Source organism: Petromyzon marinus, chromosome 82, assembly GCF_048934315.1.
Source record: "Petromyzon marinus isolate PM22_M1 ecotype Great Lakes invasive population chromosome 82, UKy_Petmar_22M1.pri1.0, whole genome shotgun sequence".
NCBI classification, from domain to species: domain Eukaryota; kingdom Metazoa; phylum Chordata; class Hyperoartia; order Petromyzontiformes; family Petromyzontidae; genus Petromyzon; species Petromyzon marinus.
In genome coordinates this window covers 1,444,159-1,467,418 of record NC_133747.1, presented here as the reverse complement: position 1 = coordinate 1,467,418, position 23,260 = coordinate 1,444,159, and the positions used below count along the sequence as shown (strand labels likewise).

The following is a 23,260-nucleotide window of genomic DNA, read 5'->3' as shown; positions in this document are numbered from 1 at the left end:
AAAAGAAATCTTACTCCGAATCAGTCGTGCGACGTTATCTTTTCATCAACGAAGTAATGCTGTGTGAAAGCTACTAGATTTGTCACTCTATAGGAAGCTTTACATCTTCTCGGCCTTATACAGTATATGCTTGCAAAACGTGCACTGCCCTGACGGAACATCTTCACCAGTTAATAACATTCACCTGGCCTGCCGACAATCCATCCTGGGTAGCATCAGGCTGGATTGTGTAAGGAGCTCACAAATCTTTGAAAAATCTGGACACGGTCCCATCAGTGAGCTACTCCGGCAGGCAAGAATACATTGACTGGGCCATGTAGCCTGCATGCGCAACCACCGCATGCCAAAACCGTGTTCTGTTGGATAAATCGGGCCTAACGGGAGCGGCACGGGCTAGAGAATACATGGAATGATCTTGTACAAGAGGGTGTGCGGCTGAGTGGACTTGCCAATGACCGGTATCAGCGGTATTAGGATCGGCCTCTGTGGAGAAGGCTCGTGAAGGATGTCCCTAGGCAGTTGGAGGCAGTCAACCTCCAGCAACAATGGCGGGAAGAGGAACGATGCGCAGCAAGCGACTAAAAAAAGCGCCATAGTGACGTCACCAACACCGCACCCCAGCTCATATAGCCGCTGTTTTTTCCATAATTTTTATACCGGCAATATCGGTTCTAAATGTATAACTGCCCATCCCACGCTAATAATGCTTTGATGTTTGCATTACCCTTGTGCTGTTCATCTGTTGACGTTGTTCTCTCATCTAGAACTGGTCAGACAATGAAGCCATACAGAAGTTCTGGTGAACGTCAATCAATTCCAAGGACAATGTGAACGTTATCATCACAGCGTGTTTGTTTGAATGTTTTACTACAATCATGATTCGTGATTAATTCAGCCTTGTAATAGGTGCCTATTTGTTATTTGAAAATATTAGCACCTCCTGTGTGATTGCCAAAAAAATATTTTTAAAACATATTTTGTTTCACCAGTATGTGTAGTAGTTGGTGGTTCAACCAGTGTAGAGTGTGCACCCAAGTAACAGAAGCTGATATTCACCACAGACAATCAGTTGTTTAGGCAAGGCCTCAAAGACGTTGCATATGTTAACCACGAAGACCTGGTACAGAATTTTGTGTTAATGTTGCGTGCCCAGCAACAGCATGGATAGAGAATATAAGAGTAACAACTAAAATATAAACGTGTTTACTGGTTTGCTGCACACAAGGCCCTGCATGGGTTCTGCAAATCTCACTGCGGGCCACTCAATGCCTTCAAACTAATTCAGAAGCATTACATCTGATAGCCTCACATCGAAAAAAAGCCCTCTCTTACCTCTACTATTTACCTTCGCTCTGGAACCATTTGCTGAGAGGGTCAGGAATAGCCAGAACATTTCCTGAATACGGTATCGCCCACCAGAAAACAAAATAATTTCTACGCAGGTAACATTCTGATAACGTTTACCTACCAGCAGGACTCGGTCCCTGCTGTCCTGGATCTGATGGAGGAATTCGGGAGAGCATCAGGATACCAGCTGAACGTGTTAAAATGAGAGTTGATGCCCCTCTCACCATCATCCCCAAAACACCCGGAGTTCTTGTTGTCCTTCAAGTGGTCCCCAATCCAAATCATATACTAAAGCATCGCAATCCCATCTTCATTAAATTCAATCTTCCGGAAAAACATCTGACTCCAGTTGCAAGAGATTGGGGTCTCACTATCTGCTTGGACAGAAGTCCCGCTATCGCGTTTTAACAGACTGCACCTTATAAATATAATGATCCTCTCCCAAATAAGTATACCATTTAAGATCATGGGACCTCCATTGCCAGTACCAAAATATAAGAATAGGGTTTTCCTCTTTTTTTCTGGCAACAAAACTGAAACATTTTAACGAGGAATAATGTCTGCATTAACCACAATACTTGTGGTCAGAATGCAAACAAAAAACATACTCTGATAATATATGCTTTGTCCTTGAAACTGAAATGGTCCACACCAGAGACAGCTTTCTTTTGAGCCTCGTCTCAAACGGTGTTAGACCAGAGGACGCCAAAAGGCGTACAGCTCAAAGACAATGCGCTATCAGAGTAATGAGAGCTCGGGGTGATATGTAAGTTATTACCAGGGCAAGAAATTGTCCTACACTTTTTCTGGACTGAGCTATTATTAGTTCGACGTGATGGAGTTCATAAAGTTAATGACGCAATTTTCCTCTTATTTTTTTATGTCATATGCTTGAGAACCAAGGTGGGTTGAGGATTTTAACCCATGATGTCCGTGGTACTAGCTAAGTCTCAAGGATCTATGAGCCACCTGACCACATCCCATGATTTCACTTTAAAACTACTGGTTGTGTAAAAAAATAAACGTATTCAAATTTTATGCCATTTAATCACTCTTTTGAAAGTACAATATTTACGTAAACACACCAGAATTTAAATGTTAGAATTATTGTTACATAAGTAAACATCATAGCAATATTCATACCAATAATATATGTAAATGATATATATTCATTAAAGTTGAATATCACCTCAGACTATGAACTACTCAAAACGTTTATTTGAATACAATATACATAAATAATTTGTCATAATTATGCAAAGTATAATTGTCTCACATCTTACACTGTTAAGAATGCATCCCACACCCATCACACACCTAAATAATATTTTGTTCAAGATTCGATTACACGAATTATTTTCTTTTAGCACACTATATTTCAATGAAAATATATTATTTATAAATGTAAGATAGCAAGCCAATATTCAAAATAGAAATTAATATCCTATCGTATTGTATATTACTTGTTTGTCAAGTACAATCTGGTTAATGCCATTTTAGGTGTAACAGTAGCAGTAATTTCCAGTCTGAGATTTTATCCGTTTTATTCCATGCCTCTGACTTTAGGGAAATCTGTTTACGTTAAATATGTTTATCTTTAACTTTTATCATGAAATAACTCAATTTACGGCTGCTCTGCATAGCAGCAATGCAACTTTCATTAGGGGACAATTCATTATGCGAGAACACTGCACGCAGAAACTGCATATTCATATGAGTAACCATCACATTGAACTTGCTTAAATTAGATCCACCTTCATATCAGTTTGACAAATAGTGAAAAGAAGTTATCACAGGTAAATTCATTATTCAACCAAGTAAAGCATAAAAACACGGTTATGTTACAAAAGAGGTTCTGTAAATAATGATATAAATTAAGATTTAATGCATGTGGTAATGTTACCGAATGACCTAGAGGGGATGTCCCTGTAAGGTAAGTGCCTGCGATACAGGGTGAGCCACATGTGGCTGGTTCGGATGATACCGAGTCAGGGGTATGATTAGCTTAACATTTGTACTATGGAAGCAGTTGTGAAATGAATGACAGAAATTGCAATGAAGGAATAGTAGAGAATGGTCTGACGTAGAAGACAATATGGAAAATAAGCACCCCTTTCAATTAGTAGCAGTTCCTAGATCTGTTGTAAAAAAAATCAGGGTTGGGATCGCAACTTGTCCTTGTAAAAGCATTCCTCCAATGTATGCAATTAAAGTTTATATTGTTAGACCCCTGTTTGCACAGCCTCTCACTGAAAAACTTCGTAGCCCCTATGAAGGATCTTTGGCAAATCCTTTATTACTCATAGAACCTGCTACGAAGGAGGGCAACTCTTCTAGACTACGACATTGTTTGCTATTGAGGGATATCGTGGTCTTCATTATGTATTATTGGGAGAAATGTCAATAGTGTTCATGGTTCTAATACAATCTAATTTGATGTATTCCTTAATCGTCATATTTTTGCATTCGATTGTTCGTTGCCAAGAAGGGAAGAAAATAAATGTAAACATATTGGTAAATTATTTACCTCTGGGTAAATCGGAATGTATAGCTCAGAAACTATATAGTTCTAGGAATTGATGATCAATACAGTAAATTAAAGGAATTTCATCCGAGTTGCATTTCATAGAACATGTCATATCATGGCGGAGCTATTTTTGAAATATCAGTGTGATTAACTCCTGGTACCCTAACAGGCATCCACTGTACAGAGTCAAGGAACTCAAGCATTATCTCATTATGAAAGCTGCATTACTGCGGTTTGTAGAAGCCAGGAAGTGAAATATGTCGGGCTGAGGCAAATGAATTGTAATTCTGGAATTTTCCTCTTGTGTTGCACTCTAAACGTGATAAACATGTTTGCTGCCAAAGCTAAGACGACAAACATCCTATATCTAAATAGAGAAATATATATTTTTCACCTGAAACCCAGTTTGCTAATCTTCAAGTGCACAATAGGACACATTGTGTTCCTTTTAAAAAATGGCTTTCAAGGGTTTCTACAGTTTCACATATTATTTTCCAAATAGTAACAGGCAATTTCTTCACAATATTCGTCGAAAATTTGCAAATATGTCTCCACTTAAATATTTTCGCTGATTTTTAAGAAGTAATTATACTATAATTTGGACTCAATTCTTACTTTGATGGATATTGGCTTTTTACACAAGTTACACCACTATTGGAAAGGTAAAAGTCATAATGGGGTTGAATATGGCCACTAGTCAAAATGGGCAGTGATTTGAAAATACCAGATTTCGAAGTTTACAAAAGTTATTCTTTCTGATTTTAAGCCCTTGCCTAAAACGGATACAATGGATGAAGCTAGGGGAGTGTCAGTGAAAAGTCAGCCACCTCCACATTACATTTATGTATTTAGAGAAAAGAAATAAGGCTGGCCACAATTAAACCCCACTATCTCGTGGGTGATTGGAAAGGTGATTATACAGTGGAGAGAAATGTATTTTTTAAATTTCTTTTCTAAGCAAATGGAAATTATAATTAGGAAAGTAGCTTAGAGTGTTACTTAAGTTGCTACATTAGCATTGTATATCTATTTTCTATAATTACAGTGTAACAATTATTTTTTTATTTTGTGTTCCTGGGTAGTACGTATTTTTTCCTAATTGCTTATGCTTCAAAAATACAGAAAATGAATATTATTCCCCAGAAACTTTGCTTTTGTGACCAGGACATTGATATTTTGAAAATTACATATTTTTCAGAACATTCCAGATAGATTCAGTGCTGAACAAACTTGAAGTAACTTCTAGAACATTCTAAAACTTTCTCGTAATATAAATAGTAGTATACATACAGGGGCCTTAAGCCCACCATTTCAGTATAGTTCCAGCTGCTTAAGTGGATTCATATCTGCATTTTTCAGAGATGGTATCAAGAGGCTGCCAGCATCTGGCAGACGCATTTTGCTATGTCTGCAGTCAATCTATCAAGACAAGAGCGAAAAAGTACTCTGTGGATGCATCTACTAAGATGTGTGAGACCTACAAGGCATATTTCGGCATGCCTGTCGGGGATCAAGACAAAACCTGGGCACCTCATTTCACCTGCGAGCAATGCAAAAAACATCTGGAACGTAAGATGGACAATTGTTGCTCGGAATGTTATATTATAAAATTAGTTAAAATTTTTCAATTATAAAAGTTTTAAATTGTAAAGTATTTTACAATTTTTCATGTTATTGAAGAAATATATCATACATGAAAAATGTTGCGAGAATCTCTAACATGGGTGAAATACATGCATTTTTATAGGATGGTGCAGAGGGGAAAATAGAGCATGAAGTTCGCTATCCCAAGAATTTGGCGGAAACCCACTGACCACTCAAGCAACTGCTACTTCTGCATGGTGGACCCTTCCAAACGTCTGACTGGCAAGAATGCACCTGCTATCACATATCCGGCCTTCCTTCATCCATCATCCCGGTGCTACACTGCCATGAGCTCCCCGTACCCACTCCTCTGGTGAGAGAGCAGCCATCTTTAGAAGAGAGCAGCATGTCAGAGAGCGAGGAAGACGTAGATCCAGATGACAATTTCAGAGACGGAGCTGAGGAGAGAAATCCATACTACCCCAACCAAAAAGATCTCAACGACTTGACCAGAGATCTTGGTCTCACCAAGTCCAATGCCGAGCTTTTGACGTTGAAGCTCAAGCAGTGGAACTTTTTGGATGAACGTGTGCAAGTCGCAGATCAGAGGAACCTTTGTGCAGCTTCTTCACCCATCAAAATGGGCTCTGCTTCTGCCAAAATGTGACCAGTCTGTTCGATGTAATCAAAATCGCCCGTAACCAGAATGAGTGGCGCCTCTTAATTGGCAGCTCATCCAGGAGCCTCAAAGCCGTGCTTCTCCATAAATGGTAACAAGTACCCATCTCTTCCCCTGGCTCACTCGGTGCACCTCAAAGAGGATTACAACAGCATCAAGACCTTGCTGGACGCCTAGAAGTATGATGAGTACGGCTGGCAGGTCATCAGAAACTTCAAAATGGTGGCATTCCTGATAGGTCTCCAAGGCGGTTTTACCAAGTTTCCCTGCTATCTTTGCCTTTAGGACAGCAGGGACACCAAGGCGCACTTCCACTGGCAGGACTGGCCACAGCGGACCGAGTTCTCTGTGGGGAGGAACAATGTCAAGGGGGAGCCACTGGTGGACCCCCGGAAGGTGCTGATGCCACCACTGGACATCAAATTGGGCCTTATGAAACAATTTGTCAGAGCTGTAGATAAGGAGTCGGCAGCCTTCAAGTACCTTCAAAACTTATTCCGTAAGCTGTCTGAGGAAAAGGTCAAAGCCGGTGTCTTCATTGGACCACAGATAAAGATGATCCTGGAGTGCAATTAATTCCCCAAGAACCTCACTAGTAAGGAGAAAGCGGCTTGGAACAGCTTTGTCGCAGTGGTGTGTGGCTTCCTGGGCAATCACAAGGTCGAAAACTATGTGGAGTTGTTTGAGACTTTGGTGAAGAACTACGGCACAATGGGCTGTAGGATGTCCCTCAAAGTCCATATCCTTGATGCTAATCTTGACAAATTCAAGAACATAGGAGCGTACTCGGAGGAGCAAGGTGAGCGCTCCCATCAGGATATACTGGACTTTGAATGCCTCTACCAAGAACAGTATAACGAGAACATGATGGGAGACTACATTTGGGGGCTGATTCGTGAAAGTGATTTACAGTATAATCGTACATTTCGAAAAAACTCACTTCTAAATCTTTTGTAGCCATTTTTGTATTACTTTAGTAAAAATACATGTTAATTTGATTCCCATGTTGTTTTTTTCTGACTTTATGTGAACGAAAATACACAAATTCGGCCGTTTTCTCATTGAAAATATGTACATTTCAAAATATCACTGTCCTGGTCACAAAAGCAAAGTTTGTGCGGAATAATAGCCATTTTCTATACTATTTAAGCATTAGCAAATACAAAATTGCGTTACATAGTGTTATTGAAATGTTTATATTGTGTCGCTTTGTTGCTGTTTAATAAGAAGCATGTTCTTTAGTAAACCTTATTTATTATTAATCTAAACAAGGCTGGCTAAATATTTTTTTAATCATTAAATATTTGTACATACAAACAATTGCAACCTACATTTTCATACACGTGGGCTGAATATGAACATATATTAAGACAACCGGGTGAAAGTATGATACACCATCGTTATTAATTTTGGATTCAAGTCAGGGTGTAGACTTTAATTTACGTAATCAATGGCAGCATTAACAAACGTTGTGAATGCATGTAAAGCCAGCTTGCTCTTTTCATCATCCAGGATGGTGCTATCTCCGTAATTCATAATTGGAAATATGTATGCCAGCGGACAGTGAAGTTCACTGCTCATCTTCTCCATCTGCAAAAAGAGTTGAACACATTTGATTATTACAATACAATGTAAATGGAGACTTAAATCTTTCGTGACTGTAGAAATTCATTTTCTTGGGTCTTTCAGTAAAGCCACGTAGACAGATCAAATAATAAAAAATAATAACAATATCACGACGTTTTGATCGCAACACAAGCAATTGTCATCAGGTGAGAAATATTGCGTGAGAGCTGCTGATAATCTCTCACATCAACATAGTGCTAATCTCCCATTAACACTCCTGTTGTGCGCATATGCGGGGATGATAATCTTACGCGGCTATGGAAGCTCATTTCATTATAATCTCTCTCCCTAATCTCTCTCTTCCTAATCTCCCCCATTAACACAACTGAGGTGCTTGCGTCCGGGGATGGAATTCCTTTCCAGCTCAGACCCCGCTTCCTTGCCCATCGCCACGTATATAACCTCGTGTTGTTGTAGCTGCTCTCTCGCTGGTTCAGCAGTTCCACTGCTGGATTATTTTTTCCCGCCTGAGGATGACCACTTGTGTTGCGATCGAAACGTCGTGATGTCATTTTTTAAATTTTATTTTTCTATCTACGTGACTTTACTGAAAGAACCAAAGAGGATTTTTAAGATAGTTGTGCATAATGAGACAGCTATCCTTAATTATTCCGACAATTGTGTGTATTATTTTAGTTACAATAATAGAAGGTGAAGGTTTACTCTTTTCCGACCAAGATTCGTAGATGGACACAATGCTGCTGTATCAACATCCACATTACCTATTTCCTGGCTGAGAGACGAGACAAGTATTTACTCATAGTATTTAGTGGTTCTTTGAGAAAGCGAAGTTTTACAAGTTCGGTTGCTTGCAGGAAGCATTGTGTTTCGATAATGTAAGAGTGTTTCTTAAGAAAAGCTAACTCCCACCACCATCCATCTCAGAATAATTTCCTTATCAAAACTCTACACCATAGAGCTCGATGCATTTCCGACCATCATTACCAAGCTCTAATTTTGATTTTTTTTCCCCGTGGCTTCGGCTCTCCGATTTCACATTAGCAGGTTGAATTTCTCGCACCAACGTGGCCACCTATGGACGCTGACCTCTGCTATGCTGTGGCGCTGCGATCTTACAATAACATGCTAATCTCTCACATTAATATATCCACCCGCGCACTCGTCGTGGACGCCGCTCTCCAATCCTACATTAACATGCTAATTTCTCACATTAACATCACTAGCTCTGCACACTTTTCTAGATTTAAAGCTTTCGTGACTGCTAGGATCCATACTCTTTGGTTCTATTGGGTAAAGTCACGTAGCTGAAAATAAAATAACAAAAAATCACGACGTTTCGGCCACAACACAAGCGGCCTTCATCAGGTGAAGGGACGAGCCTGTCTGGAGGACAGCGCTGGAGTGGAAGAAGCCACGCTTAGATCACGGCATTTAAGCTGTGTGAGAAGAAGAAGACCACGGGCTTTGACAAAGGAATTAGCATATCATTTAGCATTGAAATGGCTATTCTGTGACCAGTTACTAGCTAATCACTCAGCTGTTTCAATGCTAAATTCGATGCTAATTCCTTTGTCAAGGGGCACCTCTGCGGATGTGTATACTTTAACTTAGCTATTTCAATGAGCCATTTAAATGCTAAATTATATGCTAATTCCTTTGTCAAAGCCCGTGGTCTTCTTCTTCTTCTCACACAGCTTAAATGTCGTGATCTAAGCGTGGCTTCTTCCACTCCAGCGCTGTCCTCCAGACAGGCTCGTCCCTTCACCTGATGAAGGCCGCTTGTGTTGTGGCCGAAACGTCGTGATTTTTTGTTATTTTATTTTCACCTACGTGACTTTACCCAATAGAACCAAAGAGTCTGCACACTTTGTTTATGACCCTCGGACTACACCCTACAAAACAGTCTGCATTCAGCAGCTTTCCTTCTCTTTCCTCCTGATGACGATCGCTTGTGTTGTGATCGAAACCTCGTAGTTTTTTTGTTATTTTCTTTGAACCATCTACGTGACTTTACCGAATGACCTACAGATTATGAATTCCTGCAATCACGAAAGCTTTAAGTCAAGATTTAAACTGGTTTATTGTTTGACTTTATTACACAGAAATTAAACATGTGTAGTGTAATAGCGCTGGCTGATGGGCAGCAGCGGCAACTGTGGTGGACAGACAACACACACGCTGGAGAGTGTGTGCACGGGTGTGTTGGCAGGGCGGAAGAACTGGGGCAAGGGTCATGGAGGACCCCGTCTGGAAGCCCCTGGAACCTACGAGTGGGTTCGAGAAGGGAGGCGCGGCCAGGGCGGAGCCAGGCCGTGCTGGTAGCATAAAAGGAGGCAAGAGCAAGATCTCGAGGCTGCCAGTTCTGGGATTAGATTCGTCTCGTCGTTGCTGTCGTCTCGTCGCCATCGTCGCTGCCATCTTCGCTCGATATTGTGCTGCCAGATAGTTGTTGGCTGTCTCAGTCAGCACCGCCAGTGTTAGACGGAGAGTGTTGTGTATAGGCCAGGCTAAGCGACTGTAGAGAGTGTGCAGTTGAGACCGTGAATGTTCTAAATAAAATAAGGTGCCTACTACAAACCTCGCTTCGAATCACGGACACTACACATGTATGAAGTGTATATTTTTTATGGGAGCTTCAATTGCAGTGAAGAAGGCAGATTTGTGTTGAGATTCGCACGATGGTGCAAGGTAATGTGCGAACTAAATTACCATTTTTGTTGGTGACAAGCACAGTCTTGGCTTTGGTGACCCTATTCATGGATTGTGCATTGTGACGTTCAAACGGAGGTATAAAGTGAGTGTTTGAAAGTGTGTAAAAATTGTAATGTAAATAGAAGATAAGTATAATAGAGTAGCGCAATCTGACACAGTGAGCTTCCCCGTGAATGTCCCTGTGTGGATACTCTTTTGTTCTTTCGGTAAAGTTACGTAGGTAAAAATAAAAAGAAATTAAATCACAACGTTTCGGACGCAACACAAGCGTCCGTCATCAGGTGGGAACAACCACAGCAAGAAACAATTGCTGAAGTAGGTAGAAGAGCTGCTAGTAAAGGCGGTTTATATTCAGTAGATGAAGGATGGGGGCAGAGCCAAGGATAGAGAAGAGGATGGGGGGTGGGGGGAGCAAACATGACATGAAACGGCCAATATCCTGTTGACAGGGAGCAGTAAATGACCTGCGCTTTCAAGATCGACATGCACGGCAAATGTCCCAATGATGGGAATGAGCAGGGCTGGGCGTAAGAGACTTGAGATGCGGATATGAAAGCAAACTATGGTTTTACCAGGTTAATAACATCTTTCCAATTGTTGCTCAATTTGTATCCATCTTCTCGGTTGAAGTTATGTCTATGTTTATATATCTGGATGGTTTCATGAACAAACCTTTGATAGTAGCCAGACGGTTTGCAGAGAACCTTGGTCTCAGAGAAAACAATATCATGAGAGCCCACAGCGTTATAGCAATGGTCGGCAACGGCGGAGGAATTCGATTTGGCGTGTTTCAAATCTGACTTGTGCTTTCGGACACAGAGACATGACGTTTCGTTTCCCCAATGTAACAATCACCACAGATGCAACTTCATCATTAGACCTCCTTTGCCACTACCAAAATATAATAATAGGGTGTTTCCCCTTTTTTCTGGCAACAAAACTGAAACCTTTTTACAAGGATTCAAGTCTACATTAACCACAATACCTGCAGTCAAAATGCACACAAAAATCATACTATCATAATTTATGCATTGTTCTTGAAACTGATTGGTCCGATTCAGTACAGTACACAAAATCCGTGATCTAATTCCATTTGTAAAGGATGTCATTCCTGATATGCAATACCCGGGAGTCTACAAACGAAGTTGCATTTAATAATAGGGGTTTTCCCCTTTTGTCTGGCAACAAAATTGAAACCTTTTTACAAGGATTCATGTCTGCATTAACCACAATACTTGCAGTCAAAATGCAAACAAAAAACATACTATGATAAATTTCGATTTAAAGCTTTCGTGACTGCAATGATTCATCTTCTTTGGTTCTTTCGGTAAAGTCACGTAGAATGAGAATAAAATAATAAATTGATAAAATAAAATAACAGCGCTGTCCTACCAGACAGTCTCGTCCCTTCACCTGATGAAGGCTGCTTGTGTTGTGGCCGAAACGTCATGGGAATATTGTGTTATTTTATTTTATCAATTTATTATTTTATTCTCATTCTACGTGACTTTACCGAAAGAACCAAAGAAGATACTATGATAATGTATGCATTGTCCTTGAAACTGATTGGTCCACACCAAGGGACGGCTTTCTTTTGAGCCTCGACCCAATAAGTGCTCGACCAGAGGACGCCAAAAGGCGTACAGCTAAAAGACAATGCACTATCAAAGTAATGAGGGCTCGGGGTGAGCATCTACATCACTAGACCTCCTTTGTCAGTACCAAAATATAAACACATTCCTGTAGAGGGAGCTGGTAGGAACGTTGGGTAGCTCGGTCAATAGCCAGGGTCAACGGTGGCGTGGTGTATTGCGCAAATATGCCCGATTGTGATGGTGGGCACAAGCCGGCGTGAGTAGATTAAACGTTGAGTTTTATAAGGGCACCACGGGGTGACCAGCCCCTCCCCACCCAGCCCCCACCCAGCCCCACCCTCCCCACCCAGCCCCTCCCCACCCTCCCCACCCAGCCCCTCCTCATCCTCCCCACCCAGCCGCTCCCCACCGTCCCCACCCAGCCCCTCCCCACCCTCCCCGCCCAGCCCCTCCCCACCCTCCCCTCCCCACCGAGCCTCACCCTCCCCACCCAGCCCTTCCCTCCCCAACCAGCCCCACCCTCCCCTCTCCACCCAGCCCCACCCCTCCCATTTTTGGATGCACGACGGACGGACGGACTCAATAATCCCCTTTGGGCTGGTGTAACCAGGAGGTTCCTACCAGTGTAATAGGGGTTTTCCCCTTATTTCTGGCAACAAAACTGAAACCTTATTACTAGGATTCATGTCTGCATTTACCACAATACTTGCAGTCAAAATGCAAACAAAAAACATACCATGATAATATATGCATTGTACTTGAAACTGATTGGTACTGGCAAAGAAGGTCTAATGATGTAGATGCTCACCCCGAGGCCTCATTACTTTGATAGTGCATTTTCTTTGAGCTGTACGCCTTTTGGCGTCCTCTGGTCGAGCACCAATTGGGTCGAGGCTCAAAAGAAAGCCGTCCCTGGTGTGCACCAATCAAGGGCAATGCCACGTATATTATCATAGTATGTTTTTCGTTTGCATTTTGACTGCAATTATTGTGGTTAATGCAGACATGAATCCTTGTAATACATTTTCAGTTTTTTTTCCAGAATAAAAGGAGGAAAACCCTATTATTAATCTTATTAACATCTAACTTTTTCACAATTGGATCTGGTTTCTTATTTGACAAGAGGTTGAATTTACCGATCAAGTTATCTTTGCATTTGGTTGCCATTAAATTAGCAGAGGAGACTGTCATGTTTTCTACATGGTCCCTATCAGAGGTGGACATTTTACCGAAAGAACCAAAGAGTATGGATCATTGCAGTCACGAAAACTTCAAATCTGTGTGGATAGTCAGGATTTATGTTTACGCAATATAACACCCCACTCTCAAACACCCCCCCCCTTTATTATGGATAATATTGGTCGCAAAATACTACGTGTTATACTGATGATCCGTGTGTGTTTCCCCGTGTCGGGCTGCAATAAAAAAAAATAAACCTAACAATTGAGAAATGTAGATATCAGAGCAGAAAAATTCAGTTGTAATACAATTTTTGTGGTGTGTGCAACATGAAATAGTGGGTGCACAAGAAAGTGCATTGAGAACAACTGTACTCTAGTTCATTATGGGTAGGAGCACAGTCTATGATAAGTAACAGCTCAGTACCTGGTTGATATATATATGGAGCACAGTTTGGGTCATAGTTGTGACATTATTATTAGAGGTTGTCGACATTGGCATTTCAAACCCATTTTCCTGACCTCGCGTTAACTTCGACTTGAGTGACACTACCTTTCAAAGCCGTCTTTTGTCATCCTTTTCATCTCACAATTGTAAAGACACCTAACAGTGATGGGAAAAAAATCTACAAACTGGCTCTTCAAAGAGAGAGTGGATGCTGGGAAGGGAGTGTTGCAGCCTGAGGGTTTGCTCAAGTAGTAAAAGCATATGAAAGACCATCCACTGGCGAATTCACATCAATGTACAATTCCAATTGGAGTCAGTTTTAACCAATTCATGCAGCAGGAGACCATGTTGACAAATCCCATGCATTTTATTGGGATCAGGGCCTTGGTCACATGTGCCCTCCATTCCCCTTGATTCTCAAGGTGCTGGAGAATATCGCCAAATATGAACCATAGGTAATCTTGATTACCATGAAATGGACCAGGAGGATTTGAGATATGCTGGGTCTGTTGTTTGATGACCCCTGGCTGTTTCCAAACCTCTTCTGCTAGAAAAAATTTATGATGCAACGGAATCCAGATGCAGGGTTTGTGTGAAGCAAGGTATGAATCTGGTGTCGTCTGATGTTGTGCAGTAAAAGCTTTCATGATGTATAATCATTGGCGACATTTCGGGCTTCAGCAATTTAAACCTTTCATAAAGAATCGGTTCATCCCCGATTCTGGCGAGACTTTCTACAGTGATTAATCAGGAGATACCACTGATACATGCATAAATCACCCTCTGGACCCAGCAGCTTGTCTTGAATGCTTTCACTATGTACAGCAATTTAGCCTCTGGCTCAGTGAGGTCTTCAACTATTTTTTCATCAAAATTTATGCTGGATATTTAATGTCAATCAGGAGGTTGGTCTATATTTATATCCCTGGATTTTTAAAAAATATATATTTTGGTCACTGGTGAATTAAGGCCACACCATCTGGATGCTGTCAGGATCCTGTAATTTACCTGATGCAAGCCCAGGCTTGGACGAAATTGTACCAATTACAATAAGTACAGGGGCTCGTGGATGCATGAATGTATCCAGGACGCCTACAAGATAAGGGGTAATGGCTCTTTGGCAGGTACAAGTCGCATTCCACTAGAGCCATGGTGTTATCTTAAATGAGCTAACCTGGTACATTTTAATCCACAACATACGCTATTATCCATGCTTTCATGACACTTTGGGTCGACTTTTATAATGATCTCTTTTATGGTTTGCCTAGATTCCTAATCTCCAAACTATAAATGATCCCAAATGCTGCTGTTTTGAGATTCTCACATGCATCCATACTTAAATTCTTCCATAGTCTTCAGATTCAATCTCTAATCCAGTTGATCATATTATATATCTTATCGCATGTTGCTTTTCTCCCCAGTGTGTAGTCTACTCGTGCAACTAACACTTTTATCGAAGTTCCTGGTTAACCTTTCGTTAGTAGAAGGTAATCAATTGTCCTCTCCTTCCCCTGTAGCCTGGAACCTCCTTCCCCAAGCGATCCGTGTTGGGGTCTAACTGCCCCTGTTCTAATCTAGGCTAAAAAACGTTTTCTTTTCCGATGATTTAATTATCTTAAAAAACATTTATTTAGTTATTTCTATCATTATTTCAATAAAATTGTTACGGAGCATTAAAGCATAGATACTTGGCATGTTGAGACATACTCATATTCTGATTTAAAGCTTTCGTGACTGCAGTAATTCATGTTCTTAGTTCTTTCGGTAAAGTCACGTTGAAGGGAAACAATAAAATAATAATATATATAAAACAATAAAAAAATTATCACGACGTTTCGACCATAACACAAACGGTCACACCTGATGACGACCGTTTGTGTTATGGTCGAAACGTCGTGATAATTTTGTATTGTTTTATATATATTTTATTATTTTATTGTTTCCCTTCAACGTGACTTTACCGAAAGAACTAAGACTATACTCATATTCGTCAAAAAATACTATTGTTGGATAATTAATCGTGGATAAAAATGTAACATAAGGGATAGCAATGAAACCCACAAATCACTCGATTTCAGATTGATAAAACCTTGTATTTGAGGCAGTGTTCCTACACTCGTCAAAAGGATCCTCTCCTTCATGCCTGGAGCATGGGTTCCATGCCCAGAGTAGCTAACCATAGGTAGATGACCACTGTCATTATCGCTGATTTGTTTGAATATGCCCTTACCTTTGATGGATATATTTTGTGAAATACATGTTAGAAGCGCATTACCATTCTCTTGATGTAACATTTCTTGTAAATTGTGTCAGTTGTCTTCAATTCCTCCTTCAAATTCTTGTCCACTTTTGTCAATATTCCAAATGTATTAATTTCTTTAAAAAAAGAGACAGAGGCGCACGGGTAAATTAAGAAAATTTTGATTTTTGGTGGCACTTGGAAATCAAAGTGGGGATGACAAATAATAATTTACAATTCTAAGGCACCTTTAACCCGGATGTGACAAGGCGAGTGTACAAAAGAAATATACAGGATTACACAAATAAAATCCGACCCCAAAACTAATTATTAAAGAAATAAAACAAGCCCTTAAAAAGTGTGTTTTAAAACAGATGTAAATAACACGAGGGAGCCGGCAGAGCTAATGTCCAGTGAAAGTGAATTCCATAGCCTGGGGGCCACACCAGAAAATGCCCTCTCACCCAGTGTACAGAGACGTGACCTTGGCACACACAACAGCCCAGACTCGGAAGAACAAAGTAATCTTGTTGGAACATATGGGCCAAAGAGGTCCTATATATATGAGGGAGCAGCATGACAGAGGGCGTTGTTGGTGAGGAGAAGAATCTTGAACTCTACCAGAAACCGAACGAGAAGACATTGGAAAGATGCCAGCGCAGTGGAAACATGTTTACCAACAAGAGTTCACATAAGAATACTGGTAGCCAAAGTCTACACATTTTGAAAGTGAATTAACAGTTTAAACGGGATGCCAGGAAATAGTAAAATGGAAACGTTAATACGAGAAAAACATATCCATAAAACAGCTTCTCAGTGTCTGATAGTTAAAGAATGGGACGTAGCCTGGCTATATTACTAATATAAAAAATGCAACCTCCGTGACCTTGTTAATGTGTAGTTCGAAGATTAATGAGGCATCAAGGACAACACTAAAATGCAAACTGCTTGAGCATTATCAATATTGCACCCATTGTCTCAACCTACTCAGCTCTGCGATCATAACTAATCTGTGAACCAGTGTGAGGGTTTAACAGTATAGATCTAATGCGATTTAGGGGATCCCAGGTGTCCAATATACATATTTATGTAGTATTATACACTTCAGCTATTGCCTCCAAGGGAGGAAGATTTCCATCTGAAAATGGAGACGTGAGGATTGTTGAGGAAAACACGTCTGAAGTGTTTGATGCAAGACTGATGCTTTAAATGTGGTGCTTTAAATTTGAAGTAGGTGAAGTAATCAAAAGGTCAATGAACACCATCGAATGATCGGATACACCAGGGTCAACTATGGATAGGTCAGCTACATATGTGTAGTGACATCGCGGACGTCACTGTGTGGTGCCGGCCCCAGAGAGGTACGGCGTGCGATGTATTTACATCGCGGATATCACGTGTGTAGCGACATCGTGGATGTCACTGGGTAATGCCTTCTCTAGCAAGGCACGGCGTGCGATGTATTGAAATCGCGGACACCCCGTATATATGGGTGTAGTACGAGCCCTAGAGGGGCTCGATGAGCGCTGATGGAGAGCGCTGAATGGCACCACGCTCGGCGTGCAGTGCTGTCCCCTATAGGAGGGGGTGTGAGAGTGCCGGTCATGAATGGGTATAATGTAGGCCATGGCACTCTGGTTGACCTTGGAAGACACGTGACAGGTAAAGTCTACACAGGGGCCCCAAGTAGGGGCTAGGGGTGGTCACGTGTCGGGGTGAGATCCTGCTAGAGGATTTGAGAAGGTGGTCGTGGCCAAGGGCAGAGCCAGCCACGACCAGTGAAGATATAAACCGGGTCCCCAGAGGGACCGGGGTTCAGCGTTGCTGTTGTTATCCTGAAGATCTATGTTCTACGTTTTATGTCCGAGAAGAGTCACCAATACGTGGACCTGGATCCAAGCCAGGGTCCTGTCCGTTGTAACTACTCCCAGTGTAAGTGTGGTTAGCCTGGTGGTCCACCAGTTACCCCTTTGTGTTGGTATCAATACATGTGTTGCCTCCAAGGAGTACGTCTGCCACTCATTTGAATCCACCACAACTGGTGTCGTAAGTGGCCAAACGCTATTTTATTTAGCTAGCCATGTTTACGCGATGCAGACTACATACCAGGACGTCAGACGACGAAGATGATGATCTCATCCCCAAAACAGCCCCGGGGATGGAGATCCCAGAGGATAGAGGTGAAGCGCTGTAGGCAGAGCAGAGCACCGACCGGGCACATGACAGCCCACTGCCAGCGGGGAGGGAGCTCCAAACAGCACACGCTCACCCCGCAGAGTTGCTCCAAGCCACGGCGTCCATCCTTGTGGAGCTCCACCCCGCGGAACCAGTGATGGAAAAGGGAGCAACGGAGCCATGAGGGGACACAGTTTCCGCCGCCATTTCCTGCCAAGCAGGAACCTCGGTGGCACAGCCCGTGTTTGCGGCCGCCATCTTCTCAGAAGAGCGGAGCACGGGGGACTGAGAATTTACAACCACCTGAGGCGACTGGGTGGCCTTCAAGTGGCGGTTCCTGACGAACGCCGACTTGGCGGGGTGGACGGATCCGGAGGCACTGAGAGCACTGCCCACTGCCCTTGATGACGACGCCCTGGCGGCATTTTTTTTATTATCCCACCGTCGGAGAGGGCCATGCTGACTCAAGCCTTTGACCAAATGGTGGCAATTTATGAGCCACCGTTGAACGTGCACCACAAGTTCGCTATGCTGAAGAGAAGGGACGCCGAGATGCCCCTTACCTTCCGTAGTGCACTTTGGCATTAGGGAAGGCTGCCTTTCTGAGGATGGACCACGACGAAGTCGATTGGTTGGTCTTCGAGAGACTGCTGGCTTTGGATAAGCACCTCAACATCATCCTGCCAGATGTAGACGACGACAATCTTTCGTCTATCAAGGTTGCAAGATGCATTCAGCCTCAACAGCTCTTGCAACGGCACAAGGGGTTGGCAGCATTTACCGCGCCGTGTGAGGGGCTGGATACACCTGAAGACATGGAGCCCGTCCCAGCCTGTGCATCGACCCAGAGCGGAGGCGGGCGAGGGGACGGCATGGTGCGACGGGCGGACGACATCTCCTCATCCTGGGAGCAGCCCAGTCGTGTGCTACAGCTGCGGCCTGCCTGGGCAAGTCTCGTCAGGCTGCCGCGTGCCACGACGACGCCTCCCCGGACCACTGTCATTATCCGCCCGACCGTCCTTCGCTCCACGGCATCCTAAGGCGAGTCTCGACACATTCCACACTCGGCCCCTGAATCCACCTCAACCATCTAATGCATTTGGTTTCTGTTCTGGTCGCGCGTCGGTGTGAGAGGATTTTGACTTTGATCAGGCTGGCCACTCCAACCGGGTCAGTGGTCGGAGCTGGCCAATCGAGTGGTGGCCGCAGCCGCAGGTTCGTCCGCTGTTATTGGATTGATAGAAGGGGTTTAAATGAGGATGCTCATTGACACCGGTAAATCAGTGACCATCATTTCAGAGTTGATTTATAATAACTTGCACACTAATTGTCGTTCCTTATGCTCTGTCGAAGCTCCATGCTTCACCGCAAACGGCAGCTCATTGGTCAATATTGGGAAATAACAGCAGAGGTGTGCATTGCGGATGCCAAATTGACAGGACAGGTTCTTGTTTCAATGTCCCTTGCTATTCCCTGCTTGCTCGGGACTGACTTTCTGGGAAAGATGCCCCTGAAAATTTATATTAACCAGGGGTGCCTGGAATTACCTTCCGGACATTGAATGTCATTCTTGCCTTCTCCCACTCGCTTATGCACAGCTAACACTACCATGCAAGTGCTTGCATGTAAGATGGTTAAGGTTCCCCCCGGTGCACAAATGTTGGTCCCCCTACAATTGCGAAAGCCGCTAGACCAGGGGGCGATGGCAGGACGAATCCTCTTGGGACATTCTAATAAAGCCAGTCATGGATTGACATTAGTAGGGCCCCAGACAATGGTATCCAACGATTAGGAACCCTTCATTCAGGTTCTTAACGCAGCGTTAGACACGTCGGTCATCCAGGAAGGTACCGTGCTAGCTCATGCGTCGCCAGCGCTTCATGAGGGAAGCATCATTGGCAGTGTGGGTGCCGCGTCCTATTATCGCCGTGTTGCCGCCAGGTTCGCTACCACCGCTAAACCTCTCCATGCCTTAATTGCAAAAGGCCATGAATTCCATTGGGGGGAGGAGGCCGCATTTTTTGTGCTCCGGGATCGCTAGGTGAATGCCCCTCCCCACCGCTACCCCTTAATTTCCCTTGCCGTTCGTCATTGATACAGACGCTTTACTGTTTCGGATGCTCTGTCGCGATTACCAACGAGCGATGGGTGCACTTTTTTTTGGGCTCGGGGTGCTGAAAGCCCCCACCGAGGACTCGCCCACTTCCCTTGCGGCGTCGGCCGAAGTTGTAACATCTGAGGTGGCCGAGGGTCCGGTGGCACGTGATGTCGTCATTGGGTTGGACCACGAAGATTGGGGGCGCCTCGAGGTTGAGGACGCTTCCCTGCTTAAATTGTGATGCTCTGTCAGAGAGACTGATGGGGGCGGGGATTGACGGGTGTCGCCTCTGTCATTCTTAGAGGTGGATTGCTCATGCATTGGGACTGAGGGTTGCGCCGTTACAACATTGTTGTGCCCACTGCCCTGCGGGGTAAAATCATCTTGGTGGTGCACGAGCGACTGTTGTATCTGGGTGTGCATAAGACGCTAGCCATACTTAAGCTCAACTTTTTCTGGCCCAGCATGGTGTAAGATGTCGCTAATTTGTTGAAGGGGTGTATGCAGTGCACTCAGCGGAAGCTGCTGGCAAAACCCTGTTGTCCACCGTTGCAATCGATTCAGGTTTCCCGCGTAAATGAACTAGTTGCTCTGGTCATCCTTGGTCCATTTCTCACTACCCATCGTGGGAATAAGTATTTGCTGGTGGGAGTCGAGTATTTTTCATGATGGCCTGTAGCCTGGCCGCTCCCCAACCAGTCGGTGGCGACAATCATTGAGGCATTCGTCAATGGCTATGTTATGTACAAGGGTGCTCCCGAACGTCTTCTGACCGATGATTGCAAAAAAAAATTCTTCTAAATTGTTGCGAGAGGTGTGCAATTTGTTGGGAACAAAGAAAGTATGCACGTCACCGTACCACCCGCAGACAGATGGCATAGTTGAGCGGCTGCACAGGACACTTACCTCCATGTTGAGCCATCAGGTCAGCGAGTCCCAACTCGACTGGGATTTGTATATTCCTGGAGTTCTATCTGCATATGGGATGTCCCGTCACACATCCACCGGCTACTCACTGTTTTTTTAATGTACGGAAGAGAATGTGACCCCCCGATTGATGTTCATTTATGAGCCACGCCCATCAAGGCTAAATAAAAAATTTCTGACTCCGTGCGCTTCACCCTTAAAAAGCTTTCGGAAGCATGGGAAGCTCCCAGGGTAAATCCCAATTCGCGCCATTTGGCCAATGAGCGGCTGAGGGGTTTCCGTGCTTCTGCACATGAGTGGGCGTCTGGGGACAGAGCGTGTTTGCACTGTCCACAGGTATCTGTAGGTACGTTGCCCAAATTGTTTATACCCTGGAGGGTGCCGGTTGATGTGATTCGGGTCGTTCGATCACAATGTGTTCAGATCCTTTCATTGCTCCGCGCGAGTTCGTTCCATCTCCACACCGCAGGAGCCGAGTGTCAGATGTGTCCAGCGAGCTGAGGTGTGTGCCCGCTGAGGTTGGCCCTCAGAGGAGTCGTGTGATCCCGTCCACAGGTGCCGCGTGCCTGACGTCCTCTGAGCTGCCGCCTGCGCCGTCTCCACTGGATTCGAGGAAGGAAAACCCATCAACCCGGCCTACTGCTCTTCGTGAGGAGCCGGGTTCGACGGAACATTTGCATATTCCCTCAGCGACCTCCAGGGAGAGCGAGCCCACCTCCACTGGGAGTGTGGCTGCAAGGACTCGATCAAAATCTCTTCGGTTTTCGTGATCCCCAAGGACACACACTCCCACACCGTCAGTTGGTTGTGCCACTCGCTAGTTCATATAGACTATAGACTATTGGCTGAACGTAACCTTTCTTGTGCTTTCAGGTGTTGTTACACAGTGGGGGTGGGAGATGTTGGTGATGGAGGGGATTCCAAGCGTTCGCGACTTACTGTATTTTTTCCCTCTCTTGTTGTTGTTCTTCCTCTCGTGTTGTTGTTCTGTACTTACACTCTTTCCCCCGTTGTTAATTCTACATTTGTAGGTAGTGTATATATTGTATAGGTTGGCTTGGGTATTTAATTGGTAATTGTTATTGTTGAGGCACATATAGCGTTTTGGTCACTTTTTTATTCAATTTTTCTCACCTTATTCAATTGGTTAATTTTAAGGGGGAGTTGACAGCCGGGACCGCTGAATGCTGTGAAGATGGGGGTGATGTAGTAATATCGCGGCCGTCACTGTGTGGTGCCAGCCCTAGAGAGGTCCAACTTGTGATGTACTTACATCACGGACACCCCGTATATGTGGGTGAAGTACGAGCGCTAGAGGGGCTCGGTGAGCGCTGATGGAGAGCGCTGAAGGGCACCACTCTGGGCGTGCAGTGCTGTCCCCTATAGGAGGGGGTGTGAGAGTGCCGGCCATGAATGGGGTTAATGTAGGCCATGGCACTCTGGTTGACCCTGGAAGACACGTGACAGGTAAAGTCTACACAGGGGCCCCAAGTAGGGGCTATGGGTGGTCACGTGTCGGGGTGAGATCCTGCTAGAGGATTCGAGAAGGTGGTCGTGGCCAAGGGCGGAGCCAGCCACGACCAGTGAAGATATAACCGGGTCCCCAGAGGGACTGGGGGTCAGCGTTGCTACCGTAATCTGAAGCTCTACGTTCTACGTGTGAGAAGAGTCACCAACACGTGGACCTGGACCCAAACTGGGGTCCTGTCCATTGTAGCTACTCCCAGTGTAGTTAGTGTAGCTAGCCTGGTGGTCCACCACCATAGGTTGTTATCTGGTAAAGGGGCAGTTACCCCTTTGTTTTGGTATCAATAAATGTGTTGCCTGCAAGGAGTACATCTGCGACTCAGTTGACTCCACTACATAGGGATGTCAACGTGCAGTGCCGGCCCTAGAGTTGCACGGCGTGCGGTGTAACAACATCGCAGATATCACAATGGTGTGGGTGTAGCACCAGCCCTAGAGGGGCCCGGTGAGTGCTGATTGATAGCGCTAGATGGCACCACGCATTGCGTTCAGTGCCGGCCCTACAGGACAGGGTGTGTGGTTGCCATCCGAAGGATGAGGTTACTCGAGGACATGGCACTCTGGTTGACCCGGGAGGACACGTGACCAGTTAAGTCTACAAAGGGGCCCCCAGAGGGGGCTAGGGCTGGTCATGTGA

The 23,260-nt window shown here is 44.1% G+C and overlaps 1 long non-coding RNA gene across 2 annotated transcripts in view; it reads right to left on the bottom strand.

The window, feature by feature from the left end:
• Positions 1–2,547: 2,547 nt before the first annotated feature.
• The window catches only part of LOC142907705 (uncharacterized), a 76,218-nt gene continuing 55,505 nt past the window's right edge, over positions 2,548–23,260 (bottom strand). For both annotated transcript variants that reach the window (XR_012931212.1, XR_012931213.1), the window contains exons 6-7: positions 15,933–16,033; positions 2,548–7,727 (exon numbers count right to left, since the gene is read on the bottom strand). This is a non-coding gene — a long non-coding RNA (uncharacterized LOC142907705). The remainder of the gene's footprint in view (positions 7,728–15,932; positions 16,034–23,260) is intronic.